This window comes from Cheilinus undulatus, linkage group 3, assembly GCF_018320785.1.
Source record: "Cheilinus undulatus linkage group 3, ASM1832078v1, whole genome shotgun sequence".
Lineage (NCBI taxonomy): Eukaryota > Metazoa > Chordata > Actinopteri > Labriformes > Labridae > Cheilinus > Cheilinus undulatus.
In genome coordinates, this window is record NC_054867.1 from 51,779,685 (window position 1) to 51,789,037 (window position 9,353).

Consider the following 9,353-nt stretch of genomic DNA (forward strand, 5'->3'; position numbering starts at 1 on the left):
CATGATCCTTGGCCTTAGATCTTGTGTTTTGTTTGACCACCAGATGGCAGTATAGCTCTAAGAACATCCACAGATCTGTCCTGGTCAGCAGGAGGTGGTGATGATTCGATGTGTGCAACTCCTCAAGGACTCTTATTTTGGTTAAAACAGTCATACCTGGAACTGTTCTAGTGTGATTTTATTGTTCAAAGACCAACTTAAACCAGGACTTCAAGGGGCTTTTTCTTCATGTCTCTGATTTTTTTTAACAACCTTAATTTTTTATCCTTTTAGGATTTTTTTAGAATGAATTATGTGATAATGACCCCTCATGGTTCTTCAATAAAACTGCAGAAAACACTTTATTTTAGTAATACAAGAATATTTTAAGCTGCTGGCAGCTGGACTTTCTTTTTTCCTGTGAGAGCCAACATTATGCCTCTTCTTGGTGTGCTTCAGGCACTATTTTCATTTTCTGATTCTTAACATTTTGGGTTGAAGTGATGACGATGTTGAGTTCCATCCATTTTCTTTGCATTGCAGCCAGGTCAGGTTGAGTATGGAAGCGTTCAGCACTTTTCCACATCAACCTTTGCCCTGCACTGCTCTGCCTTCCTGATAGTCCTTGTCAAGACCTGCACCAGGACCATGTTCTCTCCAGGTATCCTTCCAGCTGATGGCAGGTATGGAAGAGTCCTCCTGAGAAGAAATCACGTTGCAGGCACCAACTCAGACTGCCGCAGAAACAGTTGAGATCTGTCCACCTCTTTGTGCTTTCCTCTTTATACATTATTTCAGATACTTTATTAATCCGGAAGGAAATTTAAGTTTCAGCTCTTCCATTACACACAGAGCAGGTGCAGGGAACACTAAAGAAATATAACATGAAACAGATCTGTCTAGAATAGTAATAATTATAACATCTTAGATTTAGCGCCTTGCAAGGAACCCAAAGATGCTTTACAAGATCACATAAGACATGAACGAACTATGTGAGGGATAAGAGAGATCTTCATTTAACGAAGAAATGTCATCAAGTTCTGATAAAACTTGCGCTTTGGCACTCAATGAGTTAATGAGGGAAAAAAAGCCCTAAAGTTTGGCAATCTGCTCTTGGTTCTGCTCTCTCTGCAAGTGTGTGCAAACTCTTGAGCTTTTTATTTTCTACAGTTATCTAACATTGTCATTGTGAGTATAATGGCATCCCAACCTTTGACATTAACTTCCTGCAGCCTCGAAGCCATACACTCTGTGGCCTTTTTAGTCTTGTTTAATTCAGTTTTTCCTGCAGCTATGACTGAACTTCTACCATCAACTTCTACCGAAGGAACAGTTTGTACTGGGGTTTAACTAAAGTTTAATTTTAGGAGCTTTCAGCTGGAAAACAAAGGGGTGTTTTAAGAAACCATCAGCAACATGTCATGCTGTTTAAAGCCCAAAGATCTTAGAGAGTTTTACAGAAAACTTTTATAGGATTGGTTTTTGATTTGCATGCAGGATAAGCTTCATTTGGAAAAGCACTAATAAAGCCTTCCTAACAGCACGTTATCATTATTTCTCAGAGTGAATCGTGAGCTGAGAGCATTGTGCTGCATCTCTTTAATAAAACCTGGGGTCACACAGAAACCTGCACAGCTGCAGTGTTTGTATAAAATAATCATTAACCTTTAGGGGTTCTTTTTAAGGAATAGGAAACGTCTTTGTTGCAGGCGTTACATTCTGCTGCATCTCCCGTCTCACCACATCATCGTCTCTGGCCATTACAGCTGCCTCAGAGGGACTGTTAGTGTAATGTAACATTGAAGGGACGGGACCTTAATGCACTGTAATGAGCAGCTTCTTGACTATAAATGCTCCTAATGAGGTCTATTATAGATCTTATTCAATCAGGGCAGCTACCAAGCTTCTTTATGGAAGACAGCTTCAATTAGAGAGAAATTAAACAACTCAGCTCCTATTTAATTTCATTTTTCGCTTATTTCTAAAACCTACAATCTAGAGTCACATAAATGAGAATTTAACTGTCAAGATGATGGTGACGTTTAACCTGCATTCACACACCAGCAGCTGGGGTTTGGATGTTTGAATTGAATCATTGAATAGTCCATAGATCCAGTCTCTTCTACCTATCTAGAGATAATCATGCTGATTTTAGGTCAGATTCCCTCCTTTCAGCCAAAGTCAGGAAAGGCCTGATTATCTGATGGTTTCTAAAGATTATCCTGACAGATTTTCCTGTGGTGTGAAGTGTGTTAAGAGTGATTTTACCCCTCAATGATCAGAGCTGCTGCAATTTAGGATTATAAATACTAAACACTACTTAGGATCAGAAATGTTGTGTATGGGGAATAGTGAGGAAATTGGGTATTTTGGGTCTTACAAATGGCACCCTCTTCCAGGTGACCCGGCCATGGTTGGTCAAGCCTCGGCCTGAGTCTTACCCTGTTTGTCTCCACACCTCAGCCATCTGGAGGCCATCTTTGCTGCTTCCACATTGTTATTGATGGCTCTTCTTCTGTTGATACCCAAAATGCCCAGTTTTACATACCTTGCTGAGGGAATAACTGGTGAAACCCCTCCAGCCCACCTCAACTGGGGCACATACGGTCCTCCATCCATTCCTGCAGCAGTCCTACACCAACTCCTGGTAGTTCGCCCTCTTCCTCTCCTGAGCCTCCTCCATTGTATCCTCCCAAGGAGCAGTGAACTCCAACAGGACGAGCTGTTTTGAGAAGCTGGCACAACCTTTCCCTATATTCCTAATTTTATTCAGTGATAAGCTGTCTGCAGTGGACTTGGTGATTGTTCTTGTTACATCTATCTGGCCTGCAACACTGCATCAGCCTTGCAAATACAAACCCAGTTCCAAACTAAAAAAGCACTTGGAGATCGCAGACCTCCGCCATTAGCCCTTTAAAAAAAGTTCCTGGATCTGTCCCCATGTGCTCCCTACCATGGCATTCGCCAATTACTCCCTCCCTGGTGGGGTGGAAACATGGTGAGGTGAACCGTTGGCTTTGCTATGGGTGGACTGTCATGGTGGAAGCATTGCCTGCCAGTGCCAACAGATGCACTGACAGTCTCACCCATGGTCTCACTGGACGACTGGAAGTCATGGCAGAGGGTGAATATTCCTCTATTCCTCCCAGCATTGCGAGTATTCTCGCTACAGTTCGCTGTCTTTGTCTCTGTTACACTCCTTGACTGGGCATGCGTCTTTCAAACTCTACAAACTTCAAAACTTTGAATAGTAACACACCCAAAATGCTGCTGGGATTGAAATTACTCATGTCCGCCATCTCCTGGTGTAAAGTGGTAACAGCGCAGACCTCCACCATTAGCCCTATCTCCCAATAGTACAGAATCCTTAAAAAAAAAATCCTGAATCCAGACGGTGATCCAGATCATTCTCAAAATCTAATCATTTCTTCCTTATGCCATTTGTGACATTTCCTGAAAATTTCATCAAAATCTGTCCACAACTTTTTGAGTTATGTTGAACAAACCCACCCGGTCATATAACCTCCTTGGCGGAGGTAAAAAGTCAGGGTGCAGTGTAAAACATAAATAAAAACAGAATGCAATGATAGTCAAATCCCAGAAACCTACAGTATATTGGATTCATAATAGAGCATAAACAACATATCAGATGTTGAAACTGATTTCATAAACGTAACGAACTACTTTGAATTTTATGGCAGCGATACATCTCAAAAAAGTTGGGAGGGGCAACAAAAGGCTGGAAAAGCAAGTGGTACAAATGAAAAACACCAGTCACTGATTAGGTAAATTGTCAACAACTAACCCAATTGGTGACGGGGTAAAAAAGGAGCATTTTAGAGGTGAAGTCTCTTAGAAGTAAAGATGGGCAGAGGTTCACCAATCAGCAGAAAGTTATGTCTAAACATAGAAAAAAAATTCAGAAAAGTGTTCCTCTGAGTTGAAATGTTGAAGATGTTTGAATATCCCACCAAATACAGTCCATAATATCATCAGAAGATTCAGGGAATCAATAGTCAATAGCCCTCAGAGCCACTGCATTAAAAACAGGCATGATTCTGTACTGGAAATCACTGCATGGGTTCAGGAACACTTCCAGAAATCATCATCTGTCAACACAGTTGGCCGTGCCGTCCATGCATAACAGTTAAAACTGGATCATGGAGAGAAGAAGACATATGTGAACAAGATCTAGAAACACAGCTGTCTTCTCTGAACCAAAGCTTATTTAAAATGGACTGAGGCAACATGGAAAACTGTTCTGTGGTCACATGAATCAAAACTTGAAATTATTTTTGGAAACCACTGATACCATTTCTTGTGGACTAAAGAGGAGCTTGTTCTCCTGGCTCAGTTCTAAAGCCTGCATCTCTGATGGTATGGGGTTGCATTAGTGCCTGTGGCGTGGCCAGCTTACACATCTGGAAAGGAACTATCAGTGCTGAAAAGTAGAGAGAAGTTTTAGAGCAACATATGCTCCCATCCAGACAACGTCTCTTTCAGGGAAGGTCTTGACTATTTCAGCAGGACAGTACTAAACCACATACTACATCCATCACAACAGTGGCTTCACAGAAAAAGAATCCGGGTCCTGAACTGGCCTTCCTGCAGACCTTTTGCCACTAGAAAATATTTGGAGCATTGGATAAAGAAGACCAAGGACTGTTGAGCAGCTAGAATCTTACATCAGACAAGAATGGGGCAACATCTTTCTCCCAAACTCCATCAGCTGGTCAGCTGACTTTCCAGATGTTCACAGACTGTTGTTAAAAGAAGAGGGGGTGCTACACAATGATCAACATGGCCCAGTCCCTACTTTTCTGAGATGCTTATCAAAATGAGCTAATGATAAAATGTCTCAGTTTCAACATCTGACATGTGGTTTATGTTCTATTGAGAATAAGATATGGGTTAACTTTGTGCACAAAAACCCTTCCTTTTTCAAAAATACAACATGTAGACTAGATCTAAAAGTAAATGCATATGTGAGTTTATCAGGATTTTGACATAAATCAAAAATAAATATTAGAAACTTTTGATAAAACAGCTCCTGTGAGGCCCTAAGTTGTTGTTAAATACAAACACAGCCATCTTTAGCACTGGATCTAGGACAGTGTCATTCTTCAGCTCTTAAATATCACCACTTTGTGATTTTCAGCACATTCCAGCAGCGGTCCGAGGCACTGACGGACATGGCGCTCCTCAAACATTACATCAGCAGATTCCACAAGCGGTCAACAAATAATGACTTCATGCTTCTCGTGTCTTCACACTTGTGTCAGAGATATTTTCAGAGTTTTAATCACTGGAGCTCAGATGTGATGAGGCCACGGTGCTCAGCGTTCACACCCAGCCGATCGATGTCTCTGATGTGGCTGAAGTTATTTCAATCTGCATCTGTCACTTCTGCTGCAGCACCAACACTAACACCACCACCCACTGATTCATCACTCAGAGATTAGAGAGGTCAGCTGAGACTGGAGGAGTGTTTAAGTCAAGTAATGCTCACTTTACTTAGGCAGAAAGTCTTCTTCAAGTCTGTAAAAACGCTTTTTATTGTGCATCTGCCTTATAAATATTTCAGCATTTTATGCAACAATACTGGGAACAAACTATCATGATTTAATCTGAACTTTGATAAAGTAAAGAATTTGACCGTGACTTTGTCTTCTTGTCTACAATAGCCAAGTTTAGAGGTGTTGTGTTGTCAGTTACCTGTCCATGTGTTCACTCTAGTGAACAAAAATATCTCAAGAATGCTTTATGTGGTTTTCCTCAGACTCTGCACAAATGCCAACTGAGACTCAAGGATTACTTGATTTGATTTTGGAGGTCAAAGGTCATATGGTCCTCATGTTATCCCTTGCATTTGAAAGCAATCCAACTTTGGTCCTGTACTGCCTCCTGATGGCTATCCACCAGGCCTGCTCCAGGCCCCTGCCCCATCTCTTCAGGTATCCTCCCGGCTGCCCCCTTACATGTTAAATGTGATCGCCTCTGGTGCCTGGACAAGTCCACCAGGTCCTGAGCACCCGGTATGTGATGAGCTGGATCAGCCCCGGGAAAGTGTGCCAGGTGCCGTTCCCTTCTCCGCTCTCCCAAGCACGTCCCCATTAGACACGATCTTGCCAATGGAGTCCAGTCAGCGCCTCTGGCCATCAGTCCACATCCAGGCCCCACAAGAGTATAATAAGACCAGAAGGACCAAACACTAAAAGCCTCTGGCTTTCCTCTGCATGCTCAGATTGTCCCCACTGTCTTGGCAGATATCATCTCAATGTTTCCGTCCTTTGTATTGTTCTTGATGATGTCTTCTTGCGTCATTTTGCTACATTGCTACACTTTTCTCAGATACTCTTCATCAAAGCTGGATGATTGTCACCATGTCATATGGACAAATAAAGTTATTGAATTTAATTGGAACTGTTCAAACCTTTAAGATCTTTGTGGAAGTAGTCAATATCCAAACAACAACAACAACAACAACAACAACAAAACAACAAAATTATTACAAACCGGTCGCAGATTCTCAGTATGAAATCCCACATATTATTTAAGAAGGGTCCAGTTCAACTCAGGTTTAATATATATCAGGAGGTGTTTTGGTGCTCAAAAAGCTTCTTAAATCCTCTGTAAAAATGCATTTAAGTCTGGATTGTCCCTTTCCTGTTATAATTTATCATTTGATTGATTTTTAAAGGAGACATATCATGCATAACTTTTTCAGGCTTTTCTAACAAAAATATGTGCCCCTGGCCTGTCCACAATCCCCTCAAGTACCAGAAAAAATGCCTTCCCCCTTTCTCCACGTTTCAGAAAACATGGACTAAACAAGCCGTTCTCGGATTTTCCCCTCATGATGTCATGTGGGGAATTAGCCCCGCCCCCAGGTTTGGTTGGCCCTCCCCGCTTAGTTGAAAGTTTTCCTCCCCTCTCCTGAGGAGGATCAGGAGAGCCACATCCATTAATCCACACCCATTTCTTGAGAGGGGCGGAGTCAGACAGCTTATTAACATTTAAAGCCACAGACACAGAAACAGCTCATTCTGAGCAGGGCTGAAACAGAGGGGTTTGTAGACATGTAAAATCCAATACTGGAGTGTTTTTTTCAGCAACAAACCGCACAGGCATGCTTTGGATCTCTAAGACCAAAATAAACTTGTCCTAAAGGGGTAAAATATGTCCTTTTTAATGTAAAAACTATCCTGAAACTGCCTGTCAGTAGATGAGAACCATCACAGCAATGATACAAAGACCTGAAAATGGACTGATGATGAAAGTTTGTCACACTGTGGAGCATTAAGGACAGACACATAAGCACACTGAAGGACACGTAGCACCCATACTCTCTAGATCTGTCATTGACGGAAGCATGTGACCCACATAATTAAAAATAAACCAAATCAAGGTCTGTGGAAGCTCTACAGGAATGTGTCCTTGAATGAATAAAGTTAACACGCACCCTCTGTGTCTCCTCTCATGGAGGCGTCAGAAATATCACCGGCCTCCTACTGTCTGCTGCCTGTTTCTGTTTATATGGCTGTTACAACGGCGGTTTGAGTGTCCATCTTCATACAAGGGCTGCAGCTCGATGGTATGCAGGTATGGTGCCCCAGTGGCAAATGGGACATCTCTCAAAGTCGTTTTAACAACTCGTGAACTCGCTCTTTCACAGAGCACCCCGACCTCCACGACACAACATGGCACAAAGCATTAAGTGTTGTAAAAGCTGTGATTTTGAACTGTTTTCAGAACCAGACTACATGCGGGGTCCTGGACAGGAGGGTCCATCAGATAGTTGATTCTCAAATCCAGGAGGAGCAATATGGTTTTTGTCCTGGTCGTGGAACAGTGGACCAGCTCTACACTCTCGGTAGGGTCCTGGAGGGTGCATGGGAGTTTGCCCTACCAGTCTACATGTGTTTTGTGGACCTGGAGAAGGCATTTGACCATGTCGCGCAAGGAATCCTGTGGAGGGTGCTCTGGGAGTATGGGGTACCGGACCCCCTGGTAAGGGCTGTTCGGTCCCTGTACGACCGGTGTCAGAGCTTGGTCCGCATTGCCGGAAGTAAGTCAGACTCATTCCCAGTGCATGTTGGACTCTGCCAGGGCTGCCCTTTATCACCAGTTCTGTTCATAACTTTCATGGACAGAATTTCTAGGTGTTGAGGGCGTCTGGTTTGGTGGTCTCAAGATTAGGTCTCTGCTTTTTGCGGATGATGTGGTTCTTTTGGCTTCATCAGGCTGTGACCTTCAGCTCTCACTGGAATGGTTCGCAAGTGAGTGTGAAGCGGCTGGGATGAGAATCAGCACCTCCAAATCTGAGGCCATGGTCCTCAGTCAGAAAAGGGTGGATTGCCCTCTCCAGGTTGGGAATGAGATCCTGCCCAAAGTGGAGGAGTTCAAGTATCTGGGTTCTTGTTCATGAGTGAGGGGAAAATGGAATGGGGAGATCGACAGGCAGATCGGTGTGGCATTGGCAGTAATGCGGTCTCTGCATCGGTCTGTTGTGGTGAAGAAAGAGCTGAGTTGAAAGGCGAAGTTCTTGATTTACCGGTTGATCTACGTTCCTACCCTGACCCATGATCACGATCTGTGGGTAGTGACCGAAAGAACGAGATCACAGATACAGGCAGCTAAAATGAGTTTCCTCCGCAGGGTGTCTGGGCTCTCCCTTAGAGATAGGGTGATAAGCTCAGCCATCTGGGAAGGACTTGAGTAAAACTGCTGCTCCTCAGCGTCGAGAGGAGCCAGATGAGGTGGCTCGGGCATCTGGTCCGGATGCCTCGTGGACGCCTCCTAAGTGAGGTGTTCTGGGCAGGTCCCACTGGGAGGAGGCCCCGGGGAAGACCCGGGACACGCTGGAGAAGCTATGCCACTCGGCTGGCCTTGGAATACCTTGGGATCCCCCAGAAAGAGCTGGATGAAGTGGCTGGGGAGAGGGAAGTCTGGGCTTCCCTGCTTAGGCTGCTGCACCTGTGACCCTATCTCGGATAAGCGTAGGAAGATGATGGATAGATGGATGTCTACCAGAACATCCTGAAAGCCAAAGTCCTGCCGTCAGTTCCTGCCCTCAAGCTCAAGCGCTCTTGGGTTATGCAGCAGGACAACAACCTGAAACATACCAGCAAGTCCACCCCTGAATGGCTCAAGAAAATCAAAATGAAGGTTTTGGAGTGGCCAAGTCAAAGTCTGGACTTCAATCCAATTGAGATGCTGTGGTGTGACCTTAAATGGACAGTTCATGCTGGAAAACCCTCCAATATGGCTGATTTAAAACAATTCTGTGAAGAAGAGTGGTCTAAAATTCCTCCACAGCCCCCCCCCCATGACCCCATTCAGACATCAAATATGAATCAATATTTAGTTTGGGC